Source organism: Amblyomma maculatum, chromosome 4 (assembly GCF_055883805.1).
Source record: "Amblyomma maculatum isolate TAMU_Amacu chromosome 4, ASM5588380v1, whole genome shotgun sequence".
NCBI lineage: Eukaryota > Metazoa > Arthropoda > Arachnida > Ixodida > Ixodidae > Amblyomma > Amblyomma maculatum.
In genome coordinates, this window is record NC_139347.1 from 66,781,197 (window position 1) to 66,800,790 (window position 19,594).

Consider the following 19,594-nt stretch of genomic DNA (forward strand, 5'->3'; position numbering starts at 1 on the left):
TATCATAATGTGAAACACAAACTTATTGTTCTTCCTGACAGCGATCGCAGTCAAGACTTGGTTTGTTTCAAAGTTTCTCATGAGAAACTTTTCTAATGAGCCAAATCCACCTAATGAGAAAGATTATTATTCACATTAAACTCAGCGCTTTTACAGCCATTATGTGTTATGCTTCACGAAAAATTAAGGGCAACTGTACACCACGACGACCAAAAAAAAAAAAAAAACTGTTCTAATAATTTCGATTTGAAATAAAAAACATCTCGGTTCTTTCGATATGAAAGAACCAGACATAGTTTATTTTAGAAAAGGGTTATTAGGAAGTATAATTGTGGCCATATTTTTGAAAAAGACAGTTAAAGCTGATCATTCAGTGAAATAAGCAAGAGTGTTATTAGAACGTCCAACGATCGCAACCAGGGACACCGTGGTGCTTCACTAACACCAAAAAACTGGGAATAACAGGCTACAGTAACAAGAACCAATGCCACCGACTTCTTTCCTTGTGATCCCATTTCAGGAGCAGATAAGTTAATTAGCTATAATATTAGAAACTATAATTTATTCCACTTCACTGCAGGATTGAAAGTTAATAATTCCTCTCAATATGGTAGACGCCGACAATGCACAAAGCGGCTAGACGACCATTTGCCCACTAACTCCTATCATTTTCTATGTTGCAGTGAATTTGGGACGGCAATGCCAGAAATATAGATTGAAGCAGCACCGTCACATGCTTCCGTCTTCAGTAACAGTTTTAATGATCCCTTAATTGGAGCATACTTCATAGTTAAAATTCTCCAATCTCTGCACATAGGAGGCCGTCGATCTGAAAGTAGAGGTGAAAAATTTGCCGACGATTACTTTACTTTCCAAAGTGCAATTCAAGTAGAGCTCATCAGCTATATGCAGTTATATGCATCATATATGCAGTTACAAAGCATAATCTAGTTTTCTCGCGAGCGAAATAGAATTTCTCAGAAGAAGAGAAAGAAAAGCACCGGGCCTGGTGCGTAGAGCTCATGGCTCTTGTTGCTCTTCTGAGAAATCATATTTGGCTCGTGACTCTCTGGTAGCTCTTTAGACACTGTGGCTTGGTTATAGCCAGAAAAAAAGCGAGGCGGCTCAACCTCCGAATGGGCGCATGAGAGTTGCGATTTAAAAAAGAGGTGGGTTTAAAAGTCATGTAGAGTACCTATAATTGAAGATGAAAAAAGAGCATTTTGTTTAGCGGTAAAAATGTTTTTAATTCTACCGGTTTCGTTAACCTTGCAAACGCCTGATTAAGCTCCTGACGGATTTGCATGAGCCTTTTTATTACGTTAGAATGTCAAAGAACAAAATACAGGTAATTTTGTGTTCGTGAGCCGGAAGGAAAACTGTGCATGAGGCTGTGCACCCCCATGAGTTCTATGTAGGGCTACCTCAAAGAAATGAAAAAAAAAAAAAAGCTCCTCGTTTACAACTTTACCAAACCAATATAGCGTGAGAACGGCGTAGAACAATTGTTTACTCAAAATAGATGCAAAATATTACAGATATGCAGCCTGAAAATTTAGCACGTAACTATGGATATAAATATGCACACATGTACTACATATCTGCTGAGATACAAATGCCCAGGTGCGGCCCTAATATCCCGAGGCACGCTTCTGGTGTTTGAAGTTTTTCACGCCTTCCTTAAAGAAGGTTCGATTGTTACTCAGATCCGTACGCGAGTGAACCAGTGCCATGTGCTTACGTATTGCAAGGCATTTCCTTATATTCACTACCCAATTTGTGAGAAAATATTTTATCGCCGGGGCATGCTACGTATTATTACGACCTGTACTGTACACAGCACAATAAGGCTAGCACAACTGCTTGACCGCGTCAAACTTCCAGCAAGTGTTTAAAAGCATACCGGGAGAGAAAAAATGCACTGCTGCCTTAATTCAAAGCTATCGCAGATTTTGAAAATTATGACCTGCGTTCGCACTTTTCTACGCGGGACCGTACAAAGATCCTTCTGGCGAAACGGAGCCCTTGCCGGGACCTGGCATCGCGCCATCAGTCACCAAAAGTGTCTAAAAACTGCTATTTGGTCGACAGGATTATGACGTCATATGAGATCCCGTGGGTGTCTTAAGCGCCCCACGTTCACGTTAAAGACGGCGTTCAACTTTAAGGCGCTATCCCGCGCCTTAAAGTCCGCGGGCAGTGCGGCTTCAAGTCCATATGTGGGCAGTGCAGGGTAGAATTGTTGTAAGCAGTGATGTGCCATAAAACTTATGCTCTTAACTTCTGAAACAAACAATACCTTTTCTTCTGCGCGAATTCATTTTTGACCGTTTTATGCAGACGCAAACATGTTATGAAATTTACATGAGATAGTACAAACTACCTCAAAGGAGAGTTGTACATGTGAAGCCCAGCATTCTGAGACGGGTTTTTGTGATGGCGGATACAATATTGTTTATTCATTACTGAAATATTTTTCTGTTATGTTTTTTTAATGCTACTCTGTTCCTACTCTTGAAGTCAATGATTTCTAAATCTATGCTGACATTACATTCTTTATTATGAGTTGCTCCAGTAAGATTACTGGTGACGTCACAGCATCCTGACAATCAGGGTGGTGCTGTGGCGCGCCGAAGTCAAGATTCTGGAAACTTGCGATTAACAGCTGCCCTTCTGAAAAAAACACACAGTGACAGCTAACTATCCTTGCGCTTCAAATTAGTTATGGCATAAGTACAACAAACGATAAGTGACGAAAAATGACTAGCAGCCAGTCCGATATGTGACCTCTACGTGCAAACTCAAACTGAACCGTCTCAGCCTAAACAAAAAGGCATTCGGAGGACGGTATCATTGTACGGATATTAATCTGGTTTGGTTTGTGGAGTTTTAACGTCCCAAAGCGACTCAGGCTATGAGAGACGCCGTAGTGGAGGACTCCAGAAATTTCGACCACCTGGGGTTCTTTAACGTGCACTGACATCGCACAGAATACGGACGCCTTGCTTTTCGCCTCCATCGAAAAGCGTCCGCCGAGGCCGGGATTCGATCCCATGTCCTTGGGAACAGTAGTCGAGCGCCGTAACCACTGCGCCACCCCGGCGGGGTAGAATATTATTCTGTATATATAATTGTCGGCGCATGTGGGAATCAGAAACTAAAATGCAATTCCGCTACAATACAGACTATGACAATCCTTAACACATTCCTGATTCCACCATTATTCCTGGAAACAACCTATTACCTCTAAGTTCACCAGTGTGTCAGCAGGAATAGCCGACTTTAAGTGTAGAAGTTTTTGACTGATGTCAAGGCCCTTCTCTGCACTTATATCTGAGATCTATGCTACATTCGTTGAAAAAAAAAAAAAAAGAGAATCTCTTTGCTTTCTTGCTGACAATGGTGGCATACGGGTGCTTCATGTTCCAAATGTTTCCCTTATGTACGTGTGGAACCAGAGTAACACGCTCCGTGAGTAATGCAGCAAAGAAGAACCTAAAAGATGGCTCGCTGCGTGCTCTCCTAGACTCGTAATCGTCCTCATAGAGAAGTGGTACGTGCGGACGTTTGACAAAGCTCTGAGCGAATTAAAGGATTCCATCAACAACGCATCTCCCAGAAGGACCGCCAGCTCCAAGACCAAGCCCCTGCCCTAGCTATTAAGGTTACCGGCTCGAAGCCCATTCATTTGACCTGCATCCGCCTATCTTCCGGCCATCAGTCGGCGCCTTCACTAACACAGACTAATGGGCCTGGGTGAGCAGTGCGTAGTGGACGCAGAGCGAAAACACGCAGCCCCCGCGACCAATTGTGTTTCCTAACGGTAGCCAGCGATAAAGTACGACAGTCGTTAAGAGGGAAAGCTGTGCGCTGGTGCTTCGTTCGACGACCCACCATTTGGGATTAAGTTTACATTGTAATTTTAACTCAGTACATTTGACAGCCCGTGTTGCTTCTGTAGAGTCTTTATTTTTTTTTCGCTAATTTATGCTTCGCTCAATGTGTATAGTATTGTTCGCTTTTACGATGCGTGTGTAATATAAGTCCCCATTCGGGGGCAGAGAGGTGATGAGGAAGAAATGCAAGACACTTTAGAGAGTTGTAGAATATCACCTTGTTTCTTTAGGTAGAATTAAGATATTATCTTTTTTTTTTATTTCCAGTGACGTGCGAAACCGTACTTTCGTTTATCACCTAAAATTGGCTTCATTGTGAATAGTGCTCAGCTTTTCTTCTACGCCACCCGCGCTTCACCCGCTTGCACTTTCCGTCTCTTCAACGCATGAAGACTTCAGCATTTCTTCCCTCACGTATAAGCGAGTGCATTGTCATAGCCTGAGGCGTACGATTAACCTGAGTGCATGGGTCATGGCTGAAAACCTGAGATTCAAACCTGCTTAAATAATCGCTTATTTTTTCACCCCAGCGACACCTGTAGAAAGTGACACGCTCAGCTGGCCGCGTTTTCAAGTCAGGTGTGTTCAGAACAATCTGCAAATTCTAAACTGACCCTTCCTTTTAAATCTACTGGATAAAGCTGATTGGAATTACATATTTCTATAATTACACATTGTACAAATTATAAAATACTGCTGAAATGAATACACTTCTTTCAGCAGCGTCAGTAGATTTCACACCGGTAGAACGCTGTAGTTTTAAAGCTTAACTAATGTAAACTAATTTAACCGAGACAACTCACGTATCCATATGCACTTTCAGCTATCTGTAATTTGCATGAACAAATTCACGTTCCTGCTTTGAGCCGCTTCCGCATTCTTACCGGAAACGTTATAACACCCGATTTTTCAGTGTGTTTGCATCCTCCTTTCAAGAATATTTCTTAGAACAGGCGTAAGTCTCTTTAACTATCTTCGAAGTGTATATGACACAAAGCTGAGAAGATTTTAACCTAATCGCATATCCAGCCAATTGTACGCTAAATTAAACCCACCTTTGCACAAGTATTCAAAGTTACAGATATAGTTTTGAGCGGCGTTATACGTCAAAAGTGGAAATGCATTACAACCGTGCCATCCTTTAATTAATCAGCTTGAAGTCACTAACGTGTAGCGCGTCTGGAAGCATACTGAACAGGGGTAGCTGTTTTTATTGCGAAGCAATACTACTTTAGCTACCACCTCAGCCCGTCAAAAGGCACGGCGGAGGCAGCCACGCTTGACCTTTAGCGTGACCTTGCTGTGTGACGTCATACCATCTGTGTAAGAGTGGGGGCTCAACTCGCGCCGTCGCCTTGCGCGGTGGCAGTTACGGCTTGACTCCGTTCCTCTCACTAGTGGCGCTGCGCGCTGCGTGACGTCATACCATCTGTGTAAGAGCGGGGCTCAACTTGCGCCGTCGCCTTGCGCGGTGGCAGTTACCGCCTGACTTCTGATCCTCTCACCAGTGGCGCTGCGCGCTGCGTGACGTCATACCATCTGTGTAAGAGCGGGGGCTCACCGTCGCCTTGCGCGGTGGAAGTAACGGCCTGACTACGCTCCTCTCGTGAAGCCATGAGATGCCGCCTACAGTCAAAGCGCTTAGGCAGGCTGCAAAGAGGAAGCAAAAGCGAGCCACAGAGACAGAAGAGCGAGAAGAACGGCTTTCCAAGCGACGGGCGCAAGAAGCAGCTAGGCGGAAAAGGCGGTCAATGTCTTCGGTAGCAGAATCGACGACAGAAGCAGGAGATAAAGGTACGAATTTGTCCGATAGTTTGGAACGTGCATCTACTAGCAGCACTACCAGTTCGGAGCGATGGAACGCTAGCAGACAACGACGTGCCCAAGAAACACCGGAAGAGCGACAACAGCGACTATAGAAGGAACGTGTGTATCGAGAGAAGTACAATGAACAGCGAAGAAAACGGCGTGCTGAAGAGACACCCGATCAACGAGATAAATGCTTGGAAAAAGCACGGGAGAAATTTTTCACTCGAGCTACTCGAGCTGAAACCGATGAAGGTGTTCTGGCACAACTGCGTGAAGAACATGGAAGGCGAGTGCAGGAGTTTCAAGCGGCAACCCATGAATTTAATAGACGCCTTACTGACAATTCGTTTGGCTATGCGTGTTCAGTGTGTGACCGGTTGTGGCACAAAGACAAACTTACGCCGCTGAGTTTGCTCATGTTTCCTACATTGCTTAAGGCTTTCCCGGATGGGAATGAAGAGGATTTAGCTAGTGCTGTGGTGTGCAATACATTCAAAAGTAGTCTATAGTACAGTCAAGCGTCACCATAGCCAAAAGAGCAAACATAACTGGAGCATCACCATGGTGAATATAGCACAGCCAAGCATCACCACAAGCGGTACAATAGTAGTACCACGTATTGCTTCACAATCACCTGGCTTAACGAAGCTAAGCCACAGCCAATTTTTTAAACTCTATCCCTCATAAGCTTTTGCGGCGCAAAGTCCCCGATTACACAATGCTCCCGTTGCCTAAGCACACCTCGGTAAATATTTGCTATCGCCGGGGCGGGATCATCGCCTTGACACCAATTTCGGATTATAAACTGTTTATTAATGTGAAAGCATTACTTCGCTATGTTGACAGATTTCTGTCCACAGACCGTGTCCGCAGGCCATGTCCGCAGACCGTGTCCGCAAAATCGTGTCCGCAGCATTGTGAACAATTGAGAAGTGATAGAGGTTAATGAGTGGTGTCAATCAATACAGAGTGACGTAATGTTGTTGTCGGAAAAATAATGAGACCAATAAGTTATTTAGGTAATTAATTACACTAACTGGTTCACAGGAAAGCAAAGGCGCACGAACTGACACGCTCGAACAGCATACACATTGAACCCAGAATCACGTCTCAAAAGTGACTCATAAAATGCGCTATGTATATGATGCCGTCCGACGGCGCTTTTGTACGATCTTCAGGTACCGCCCGACAACGCAGCAGCGTAGTGCAGTATGTACAGGGCACGGCGCACTATACATCCAGGCACCCATACGCCGGCCGTCCTGTTTTAGCGTAGCACGTTGTCGGGTCTAAGTCTGACCCTGGCCGAGTAGATAATAAGCTCACGACGCGTACAGCACCGGATGCCGCAAGTCTACGGCAACGGCGCCCGCCAGCGCGAAGGACGACGGCGCTCTGGCTGGCTGCTTCTCCCTAATCGTCGCTAGGCCCAAATTATTTGGATCGTATCGAAGCCACAGCGGATGGCACTTTGTAATCGACCAGCGAGGCGTTTTAGTAAATGCACCACTATATCATGAAGCTTCTTTACTGTCAACTCCACTGTTTCGTAGTAAATGAAGTAATAATTTTCAGCGACGCCTTAGCAGCGGAGCTATAGCGTACAAGAACACAAGCGTCACACCGGCTGCGAGTAGCTCCCACCGTATTGTCAGCATTTCGCAAGAAGCATTAATTTTAAAAATTTCTTTTCCGAGGGCCTATTATTATTATTATGACGAGAAAAACAAATTTCAGCACGCTCTTCAGACACTGGCGCAAAGGATCCGCCATATCGCTGGCGCGGACGGCTTGCACGGACGTCTTGAGCGGAAGACACGGCTGGCGCGGCGGTATTTACGGTGGTGGGAGCAGTGCTGCCATCAGAGGATGGCGGCGGTAGCGCCGAAGTTGGATGCCTGGGCACGAACTAAATTGAGTTACACCATAGTCTGGGTAGTGCTTTCAGAAACATGCTGAGTACACATATTGGAAGTCATGTTAGGAAGCGCGGAAACAGTGCGTGTCGGCAGCTTATCGGCGCCGGCACAGCAGCAGCCTATGCTGTGGCCGGTGTCGCTCTGTGACGTCACCAAGCATATCAACATGGCGACCGCTATCAGTGGGAGGAACTTCGCGGTGTCAACGGCAGACACTTTTCGAAATAAGGATTGCGTCTAGGACGCTCACATTTAGGAAATAGAAAAATAAGGTCCAGTATTATCTGCAGACATCAAAACTGTAATATATCGGATGACCGTGGCATGACCCCTTTTAATGTGACGCGATGTGCTCCGAATGTCACGCGGAAAGTATGGAGCCGTCTCTATAGAAGTTGAAGGAATAGTTAGGGGCAGAACCCTGGTAGCAGTCTTGCAGCAGATCGATCATGCAAGGACGCGCTACAAAGGAAGAATTCAGATAGAGGCTAAATTGTTTGACTGGTAAAAAAAGCACGGAATTCAGACCCGCGCTTGCTTAGTACTGCGAGATACACCGTAAAGCGGTGGTAAAGTCCTCATTTTTTTTTTCTTTTCATTTCATCATTACCAAACAAAAATAAAATCTTTCTTTAGGCGCCGCGCCATCCCCGTATGAAAAAGTGAGAAAGCTTCAATATGTTTTTGTTAGTTTTATGCGGGCACGGTACACGTACACAGTCCCGGACAATTTGTGAAGTTCAGAGTGACGAGCGAGCATCATCTCATTTGCGATTTGTCTCAGTCAGAATATAAAGTAAATGCTCAATTGAAATGGTCTGCTGCGAAAGAAGGGCACCAAAAGCAGAGGCATTTGACAGAACAATGGCGCAAAACCCGTATTCGGCAGCTCCAGGGATATCGAGAGCTAAACACTCAGCCACCCTATTTGTCTTATATAATGTCCCAATTCCATGAGAACGCAGCGGATCGGTGATTTGACCTTTTTAGCGCACAGCTTTCCTGGCCTTGGATTTTTCAGAAGCCGAAAGTATTTTCTTCTGGGTGTTACAGATTCATTCATTTTATTGCTCGGGCACACAACCAGTCATTCGATGGCGCCTGCATATATCATCTGCCTACTTATAACATCGCGCTCGATATTTTGGCTACTACTGCCATCCAATATCGGCGCGTTTCTGCTTCTTTCCCGCAAAGGAAGTGGATATTTTGTTTTTATTTGTAATGCTGACGCCTTCGCTCCTCATTAGTCGATATCTTGAGAAATCTTTTTCCGGAAGTACCAGCATAGCGAAAAGTCAGTCTTCCTAAGTACTTCTCTGATGACAGCCAAAGGAAACGATATTTCAATAAAACTCGAAAGTTGGAATATTCCCCATCGGCCATTCTTGTTTCATACATGGACAAAGTAGAAACACACACGGACCGCAAAAGCACCACTGCCTTCTCTTGGTGCATTAAGAACTTTTACTGAAGACGTTCTTTAGTTCGTTTCACATTGATACCGGTACGCGCTGGGACGATGACAATTCATTTGTTTGTTTTTTCTCGCCGAAATCGTTTTTTTTTTTTTGTCCTAGAAAGCTCAACGCAGTTATCCGCTAGCAATGAATAATCAGGCAAATGAAAAAAATGCAGAAGATGCTTCGCAGGAATACTGCGCATTTCAAGAATGTGCAAATTATAAGATACTCGTGGTGCCAAAATCTAGCTTAAATGTATTATATTTTAATAGCAGATAGCTTCTCGACACTATTTAATTTATATGCTGCTATTTTTAAATGAGAGGAAGACCGCATATCTCTTGATAAAAATGATTTAAAACAGACAGAATTCGTTATCAGATTTACAGGACGTTTTAGAGGTGTTTGCTTTCAAGATTCAATGAGGTAAGCTGCAGTTTAAGTTTTTTTTTTTACAGCTTTGTGAAGGGCAGAGCCAATTCCAATGCACCTCTGCCGGATTCACTTTCTGAGAAAGTAAGTTACTTAGCTTTTTGACGTGGCTTATCCTTGAGTAAGCGTTAATAATACTACACACCATTTCTTCCAGATTAGGTGACGCGACACTGTTCGCCTGTTATGGTAAATCTTGCCTTCATGCCCAATTTTGGAGGCTACTGCTCTAACGGCTGTCAACGTCATCAACAGAGATCAATGACAGGCGCTTTGTTGTTGCCATCTGCAGGGAAATGTCATTTAGGTGTTCGAATGACATCCCGACGCAGAGTTAACATGTTAAAGTCGGTCGCGTGTCTAAGTGAAGATCTGCATTGCCTTTTTTATGGGCACAATTGCTCTGATTTCATAGAATAGAGCGCCGTGTATATCGTTTAGGTGTTTTTTCTGTCAGTATCATTATTTTGAATATTCAGTTCCTTTTCCAAACATTGGCAGTTGTAGTAAATAATCATGCAAATATTTGATTCGTATTCGATTTAGTGGTTTGAACACTTGTTTCCTAATACGTTCAGTTTTAACTTACGCTGAACTCATTCGATTGGGTTCCGTAAGAGTGTTAATTTTGCTCTAGTATACTAATGAATATTTTCCGTCCTTTTTCATGAGTTTCGACTCTTTATTTGACAAGATTGTTTCTCTTCCGTGTTTTTTTTTTTTTTTTTTAGTAATATTTGCATATGCGACTTTTTATTCCAAACGTGTTAAACAGCTAAAATTACCAGGACTTTATTGAAACCTGACACATCAATGTATGGGTAAAAATCAATATTGTTCGATTAATTTTTTAAAATTATTATTATTAAACTCTGGAGCCAGAACACATGTTTAACCTTTCTCTGATCGCAATCGGTGCTTAAGCATCATCGTTCGGTAAATACTGGCCTCCCAGCGTCAACTTCCTTGGAGCCCATCTGTCTACTTCAGCTTATTTTTTTTTTTTTTTTTTTTTTAAAGTCGATATTTATTGCCTCAGGGCATCAGTAGGTTATGAGATGAAGGATGAATAAATGATTAAATGAATGGAAATAGGTTGGCTGATTTTATGAAGTCCAGAAGTGAGCGATGATGAGGTCCCTGCGTCCAAGTGACGTATGAGGCAGGATTGGTTGCTGAAAGGCCAGCTATTCTCAGGTGCCGGATTCGTGTTGGCTTGAGTGCTGGGCAGTCCCACAGCAAGTGGTGGATGTCGGCCTCGACATCTTCGTTGTTACAGATCGGGCATCCTGGGCGTGGATATAAGTGTTGGAAGTATGACCACGTCCTAGTTACAGCTGGTGTAAGGGCAACACCGACCCGGATCCTCCTAAGCGCAACCTCCTCTGCACGGGTGAGACCGCGGGGAAGGGATATCGCACACGGAGGGATAAGTGCACGTGTGCGGCGCCGGAGGTGCTCCTTTCTTGACAAAAGGAGGGTAGCGTCGTCGACTTCGAGACGCCGTGGGATTGATGCGTCTTGGTTCACGAGGCGGGTTGCAAAATCAGCTTGACTTTGGGAAGGCAGCAGATCCCGTGGGACCCACTCAATGCGTATTGACTGTGGGATGCGCGCCGCAAGCTGGTGGATGTCCTGGCAAATTTTAGGGCAGCGGCTGACACGTCGGAGCTGACGTACTGCATGTAGTGCGTCAGTGCGGATGACAATGTGGGCTGTAGGGAGCATGGTTATAGAAGTCAAGGAGCAGAGTGCCTCTTGAACTGCCACAAGCTCAACGCAGAAAGATGTAAGTGGTTCTGAAAGCTGTAACGTAGTTGTCTGATTCAGGATAGGTCTCCGTGGACAGTGGATTGCCGTTTTGGCTTCACAGCCTTGCAGGCTTCCATCTACGTACACTACTATGGAATCTTGAGGCAGGTTAGTATCTTGCTCTTCAAATCTCTGGCGTAGCAACGATGCAGAGTTGGCAGACGTCGGTCTGCGGATGTCAGTTGGCTTGTTGTCTCCTAACTGTATAAATTTCCAGGGAGGGAGAACTGGCGCAGGTGGCTGAAGAATAATGTGTGACGTTGCATACGCCTTCAGTGCTTGCGTTGAATGTGACAAAGTGGCCTTGAGTCTGCGAGCATCTCGGCGCTGCTGCACCAGTTCATCGATGGTGTTGAGCTGCGCATTCTCCTGTAAAGCTACGACCGGTGTGATTCGTGGAAGGCATGTTATGGTCCTCATAGCTTCTCGATTTACGGCTTCAAGGCGATCCCATTGTGCCCTTGTAAGATGCTGGAACTGGGCCTGATAAACAATACGGGGCTGCAGAACCGCCCTCACTAACTGGCGTGCAACAGACGAGCCAGCGCCACCCGTTTTAGGTGCAATTCTTCTTATTAAACTTATAGTTTGAAGTGCTTGCTTTTTTGCCTGAGAGAGCCAAGCAGTCGCTGATCCTGATTGGTGAATTGTTAAGCCCAGAATTTTCAGGCTCGAACTTTCTTGTATTGGGGTGCCTGATAGAGAGAGACGAATTGGATTTGAGGCAAGTTTACGGCGTCCCCAGCGGTTGGCGACTGACGTGTATGAAGTTTTACACACAGAAAGTTGAAGGCCAATGGAGGATGCGTAATCAGCGGTTACGTCTAATGCTGACTGAAGGGCGGCCTCTTGAGTGAGAAGATCATGGTGAGTGCTCCATACCGTGATATCATCTGCGTACTGCAAAAACTTGATTTCAGGGATATCATGTAAGCGCCACGCCAATGGGATGAAAGTAATATTGAATAACGTCGGAGACAATACTGATCCCTGGGGCACGCCACGTAGTGAAACGAATGAACCAACAGTGTCACCGCTGAGGCGTATTGCAAATTTTCGTCCGTCCAAAAATGATGCGACAAAAGTGCGTACTCTCGGAGGGAGATGGAGCATGTCAATGGCATTCAGGATTGCAGCATGACTGATGTTGTCATATGCCTTTTCAACATCCATTGCTAATATGGTACGTACATCGCGGCTGCGGGTGGATGACAGAACTGCTGAGGCCAAGACAGCCAACCCGTCCTCTGTACCTATGTATGGACGAAATCCAATTTGAGCAGGGTGATAAAAACCGTGCTGTTCAAGCCACCAAGAAAGTCGTGTGGCTAGCATTTTCTCTGCGAGCTTGCAAAGCGTTGATGTTAAGGAGATTGGTCGCAAGTTGGCGAGGTCCGTTGGAGGCTTCCCAGGTTTGGGAATAGGGATCACGACAGCGGTTTTCCAGCTCTCGGGTACGACACCATCAAGCCACACTTTGTTTATGGTGTCTAGTAGTTGAGGAAGTGCAGCAGTACTGAGGTTTTTGTAAACCTCATACTGAATTTTGTCCAGGCCGGGCGCTGTTTTCCGTTTCGCATCGTCAATTGCAGCCAGCAGCTCGCACATCGAAAAGGGGCTCGCAATTCCATCTGTGTCGGCAGCAGCTGGTAATTTCCATGCGTCTGCAGGGATACCTGTCAAATTAAGGTTTACAGCTGAAGGAGGCAGTATATCGTATTTTGGGAAAAATTTTCGAGCAGCTTCTTTGGCGAAATCACCCGGCGACAGATTAGCCGCAAAGCATGCTGTTGCTGCTGCGTCAGTAGAACGACGACCATGTTCCATTGCACGAAACGTTCGCCATAGTGAGGCATTCGATGATTTATCAGAAAATTGTTCACACCATGCATGCCACTGGCGTCGCGATAGATCGCGTTCATATCTCCGAGCCTTCGCGGTAAGATAATTCAGTCGTGTACGTGCCTGCCCCGAAGTAGGGTCTCGCGTAGCAGCCAGCTCAGCTTGACGGCGGGCTGCCCACAAGTTAAGCAGGCCGAGATCTGGTGCCGGTCGACCTACATCAATCCAGGTAGTAGTCGTAGCGCTGTTTAGTGCTCTCTGTATACGGTCAACAAGGAGTGACGGCGAATCTGAAGACATACTGTCGAGACATGAGCGAAAGCTGTCCCAGTTTATCACAGAACATTTGCGGCGTAAAGGGCGGAGGCGGGAGGGATGGAGACCGATGAGGATAGGGTGGTGATCACTTCCCCAGCAGTCCGGCTCCATGTGCCATGAGGGAGTTCCTGCGCCCAACCACCACGTCAAGTCTGGAGCATAGGCAGCACTATGTATGTGACGCACAGGCCGTGTTGCTGTCCCAGGGTGATTAAGCAGAACAAACAGGGCATCAGTGAAGGCGTCCCGCACACGCCTACCACGAGGGCTTGCAGTCGGATACCCCCAATCTGGGTGAGGGGCGTTAAAGTCGCCTCCGACTAAAATTGGACACCCGGGGTATTGCCGACGAACACTTAATAACCAGCCAAGATTAATACGGGAAGAAGCGCCTCCAGCTGGTCTAACGTAATAAGAAACAAGAACAACGGTTCCTTTCAGAAATTTCGCAGCAACTGCTACTACCTCTTGGTATGATGTGCACCAGTTTTCGAGAGAAAGGCGTACATGAGGAATACTCGTTTCAACATATATCGCCGCCTTTCCCGGGGGAGAAGCAGTCTGCACGCGACGGTCGGTCATTGAAGGAGACACGTAGCCGCTGAAGCCAGGAATAGATGGTAAGGCGTTCGTTTCCTGAAGTAACATAGCCCACACCCGAAGCTTGTTAAATCGCAGTCGGGTCCTGAGCTCGGCAACCTTCGTGGAAATGCCTCTACAGTTCCACTGTAGTACACCAGGACGACCGGATTTCGCCATTTTCGTGTGCTAGTCCAAGCGCTGTAGTATCACAGATGTCAGGTTGGATAACTGGTTGACCATATAGCGGAGCAGCGATGTTGCAGAGTTATCATTGGGCGTTGTGGTACACTGGGAAGAGGCAGCAAATGGCCCTGTTGTGCGGAATGAAGGCGGTTGTGTTGGGCAATTACTAGATTTGGCGGTTACTTTTGTAACTCGCCGACGTCGAGCAAGCATTTCGCGGTGTTGTCGGAGCTTTGAGACCTCTGCTAAGAGACGATTGATTTGCTCATCCACTACAGCCATATCGTCGTCTGGTAGATCAGTACACTGCTGTATTGGCTGTTGTCGACGGCGTTTCTTGAGCACCGTATCATTAGACTTTGTCTTAGCTGGAGGTGCATTCGAAGCGGGCTCAGGAAGCTCTGGCCACTCGTCATCATCCCACTGAAGAGCTGCAAAGCGATTGGATGTCTGCACCGGTGTCATGTCCTCTATTGGCCAACGCTTAGTGTTCCGAAGACGAGCCTTCTGCGTTGCCTTTTGCTTTGTCGGACAACTTGGAGATGTTATCTCGTGGTCATCCGATTTGCAGAGGCCGCATCGGTACGTAACTTTTCCTTCAGACGCACCTTCATCAGCAGTAGCAAAGGGGCAAGATTTGCGCATGTGCCCTGCCCGAAAACAGTTATAACAGTAAACCACACTCGGTTTATACGGCCGTGGCCTTAATATGCAGCCGTAGTAGTACAGACAAGCTGGGAGTGTCGGAGGGCCTTGCAAGGTGATCATGCAGGAACGCCCCTTTCCTATGTGTCGGGCCTGTATGACTCGGTGCGTTGGGCAGTACAGCTCACGTTGAAGGGTGGTTTGATCATCGTTTATGTCGACGTTGTAAACAACGCAACGCTGCAAGTCAGAGCCTTCAACTAGATACACTTGCACAGGCACTGAGATCTCACTTGTGACTGAAATATAACTAAGCGTTTGGACACGTTCCACCGCAGTAAGTGTCGGGAGCCACACAGCTATAGTGTTTGACTTCTTCCTTGCCGTGAAGCCCCGAAAACCTCTGGTTCCGAGACACGCGTCCAAGTTGGCCTGAATGATCCTGTTTGGTATATCGGTGAGGCTTTTGTTGGCTAGAGATTTAATCGCCACTTTATAAGATGACGATCCCGGTGTAGGTGCAACCTGGTTTTCGATAGTTAAACAGGAGCGCTTTCCTTGATAGCCACCACTTGCCGAGGACGAATTCGGTTGATTATCTTCCGAAGGACGCTTGTGAGGCGCACGGGTGCTCGTTGATACGGATGGTGGAGCCGATAGGTCCATTGAAGAGCTTGTCTCCTCAGGACGCACTGTTGGATGTGCATCTCGTCGTGTTAGCTGAGTGGCCATAGCCGTGCTCCGCCCAGAGAACAGTTCACTTACGGGCTGTTGTCCATTTTGGGAAGGCTGAATGGGCGCTGGTGCTGAAGAACCGGGAGCACCAAGCTGGACCTGAGGCCGATGGTCAGGTAGAGGTGTCGACGGCAGGGCAGGAGTTGCAGCGAGCAACTCCGGCGAAGCTGCCTCTGCCAGCGTGGCAGCGGCAGCACTAGGCCTAGCCTCCGTGCCGACCTGAGCTGCAATCATGCATGAGTAGCATGCGCCGGAGGTCTCGCAACCTGACGCGGAGAGGACGTCTGGAGCTTCCTCGGAAATAGAAGATCCACTTCTCTGGAGACAGGACAGGTGCTTACAGGAACGGCAAGAATTTTCAGAGGAGCGATGAAGCCACCTTAGCAGGAAGATACTTCTTCTTCGACTTCAGCTTATGTTTACCGCATTTTTTCATGTGGTGGTTGCTGCAAGTTAAGGGAAACTACAACGTCCTCGTCTTTCAGTTACATGTCTGACCTCGCGTTTCTTCACAGCGTTATGACTATAAAACCCTAATAAATACACATAAAGCATGTCGTGTGGATGGTAAAGGAGCACAGAAAGTATCAGAACAAGGTTGCTGTGTTATTTTTCATTGTATGTTTAAGATTAAAAATTGAAACTTGCGGTGCGTTTCGAAGTCCAGAGTCAAATAATCGTTCTCCCACACCTGTGTTTTCAAGGCAAATATGCAATAGGAGGGAAATGGGGCACCGCCTATCGCTCAGCGCGGAATATTTTCGCGGCTAGCTATGTGCTCTTAAAGACGTAAATAAGCGAATATTAATGGGGGTTTGAGAATTTGGTGTCGAAAAATTGCAGATACGAGCCACTCTCACCACGAACTAATTTGGTTTTGATATATAGAGAAGAGTGCAGCGGTGGCGTAGCGGTAGAACATCCGCCTCGCATGCAAGAGGACCGGGGCTCAAATCCCGGTGCCGCGCAATTCTCCACCGGATGAAAAAAAAAAAAAAAAATCCGCGTGTTGATGGAAATGCATAAACAGGTTTGGGGTGCGACCTGATGCCGGTAAACACCTCCGGCAACGCACTCCCTCACCAGAACAGGAGTTGGCCACCCTGGTGCAGTAATTGGCCGCAACCTCCTATAATAAGCTCCATAAAACCCCGGCCCTCAGTCACCAGCGGCTGCGGAACAACTGACCACGGCGGCGGTCAGACCTGTGACGCAGCAGGGGGTGCTAAGAAAGCTTGGCTCCGCTAGACAGGCCGCCATTGGAAACTGACCCTGGCAACGTTTAATGCTAGAACCCTAGCTAGTGAAGCTAGCTTAGCAGTGCTGTTAGAGGAACTAGTGGGCATGAAATGGGATGTCATAGGGCTTAGTGAGGTTAGGAGGCTGAATGAGGCATATACTGTACTGAAGGATGGGCATGTTCGGTGTTATCGAGGCTTACCAGAGAGGCGACAACTAGGAGTAGGTTTCCTTGTCAATAAGTATATAGCGGGTAATATAGATGAATTCTATAGTAATAATGAGAGGGTTGCAGGCATCGTAATTAGGCTTAATGAGCGGTATAAACTGAAGGTTGTACAGGCCTATGCACCTACATGTAGTTATGATGACCAGGCAGTTGAAAGCTTCTATGAAGATGTAGAATCGGCAATGCGAAAAGTAAAGACGCAGTATACTGTACTAATGGGCGACTTCAATGCCAAGGTAGGGAAAAAACAGGCAGGAGACAAGGCAGTAGGTGACTATGGCATTGGCTTTAGGAATAGCAGGGAGGAGTTACTAGTTGAGTTTGCAGAGCGCAATAACTTACGAATCATGAATACCTTCTTCAGTAAACGGAAGAACCGGAAATGGACATGGAAAAGTCCTAACGGAGAGACTAAAAATGAAATCGACATCATAATGTGTTGAACCCCCGCCATTATGCAAGACGTAGAGGTAATCGGGAAAGTGCGATGCAGTGACCACAGGAGGGTGAGGTCCCGAATTAGCCTAAATCTGAAGAAGGAACGCAACAGATTAGTACGAAAGAAACCCATCAACAAATTAGCGGTGAGGGGGAGGGCAGACGAGTTCAGGATCTCGCTACAGAATAGGTTTTCAGCTCTAACTGAGGATGGCGACATTACCCTAGAGGCAAGGAACAATAATCTCAGAGATACCATTACCGAGTGCGCGGTAGAAGTAGGCGGTAAGATAGTTAGAGAGGATACCGGCAAGCTGTCTAAGGAGACGAAAGATTTGATTAAGAAACGCCAGAGTATGAAAGCTTCCAATCCAACAGACCAGATCCAATTGGCCGAGATATCAAAGCTAATCAATAAGCGCAAGGTGGCCGATATAAGGAAGTATAACATGGAGAAAATTGAGCATGCTGTAAAGAACGGGGGAAGCCTTAAAGCGGTAAAGAAAAAATTGGGCATAGGCAAAAACTAGATGTATGCGATAAGGGACAAGGCGGGCAACGTCATCACTAATATGGAAAAGATAGTCAAAGTAGCCGAGGAGTTCTATACAGATATCTACAGTAGCCAAAGTAGTCAGGACCGTAATGAGATTGACGGTAGGGAAAAACAGTCAGACGTTCCACCAGTGACGAAGGACGAGGTCAAGAAAGCACTAGAAACTATGAAAAGGGGGAAATCAGCTGGAGAGGATCAGATAACTACAGATTTGCTGAAGGACGGGGGGGATATCGTGCTAGAAAAACTGACCACCCTGTATACGCAGTGCCTGGTGTCATCGACGGTACCGGAACCATGGAAGAATGCAAACATTATCCTCATTCACAAGAAAGGGGACTCTAAGGACCTTAAAAATTACAGACCAATCAGCTTACTGTCTGTTAAGTATAAGGTATTTACTAAGGTAATCGCCAATAGAATCAGGACAACCTTAGACTGCAATCAAGCAAAGGATCAAGCAGGGTTTAGGAAACGGTACTCTACTATCGATCATATCCATACCATCAATCAGGTGATAGAAAAATGCTCGGAATATAACCAGCCCTTATACATAACATTCATTGATTACGAAAAAGCATTTGACTCAGTTGAAACCTCGGCAGTGATGCAGGCTTTGCGAAATCAGGGGGTAGACGAGCCGTACGTGAAAGTGCTGGAAGATATATATAGTGGCTGCACAGCAACCATAGTTCTGCATAAAGAAAGTAACAAAATTCCCATAAAGAAAGGTGTTAGGCAAGGAGACACAATCTCCCCAGCACTATTCACAGCTTGTTTAGAGGAAGTATTCAGAGACTTGGAATGGGAACAGTTAGGGATAAGGGTAGATGGAGAATACCACAGTAATCTGCGATTTGCTGATGACATTGCCTTGTTAAGCAACTCGGGGGATTAACTGCAAATAATGATTGATGACCTAGACAGGATAAGTAGAAAGGTAGGCTTGAAAATCAATATGCAGAAGACTAAGGTAATGTTCAACAACCTCGGGAAGGAACAGCAGTTTACATTAGGTAGCGAAATACTGGAAGTAGTAGGCGAATATGTCTACTTAGGACAAGTAGTAACCGCAGATCCGGACCACGAAAAGGAAATAACAAGAAGAATACGATTGGGATGGAGCGCATTTGGCAAGCACTCGCAGATTATGACTAGCAGTTTACCGGTATCGCTCAAGAGGAAAGTATACAACAGTTGCGTCTTGCCTGTACTCACCTATGGGGCTGAAACGTGGAGGCTAACCAAGAGAGTTCTACTTAAGTTGAGAACAACTCAGAGGGCTATGGAACGAAAAATGGTAGGGGTAACATTAAGAGATAGAAAGCGTGCAGAGTGGGTCAGAGAAATAACTCAAGTTACCGACATTCTAGTAGAAATTAAGAAGAAGAAATGGACATGGGCAGGACATGTAGTGCGAAGAGAGGATAACCGATGGTCGCTGAGGGTAACAAACTGGATTCCAAAGGAAGGAAAGCGTAGCAGGGGGCGGCAGA

General features: G+C 46.1%; 1 pseudogene; it reads left to right on the forward strand.

The window, feature by feature from the left end:
• Window positions 1-5,515: 5,515 nt before the first annotated feature.
• The window catches only part of LOC146191288 (uncharacterized), a 65,840-nt pseudogene continuing 51,761 nt past the window's right edge, over window positions 5,516-19,594 (forward strand).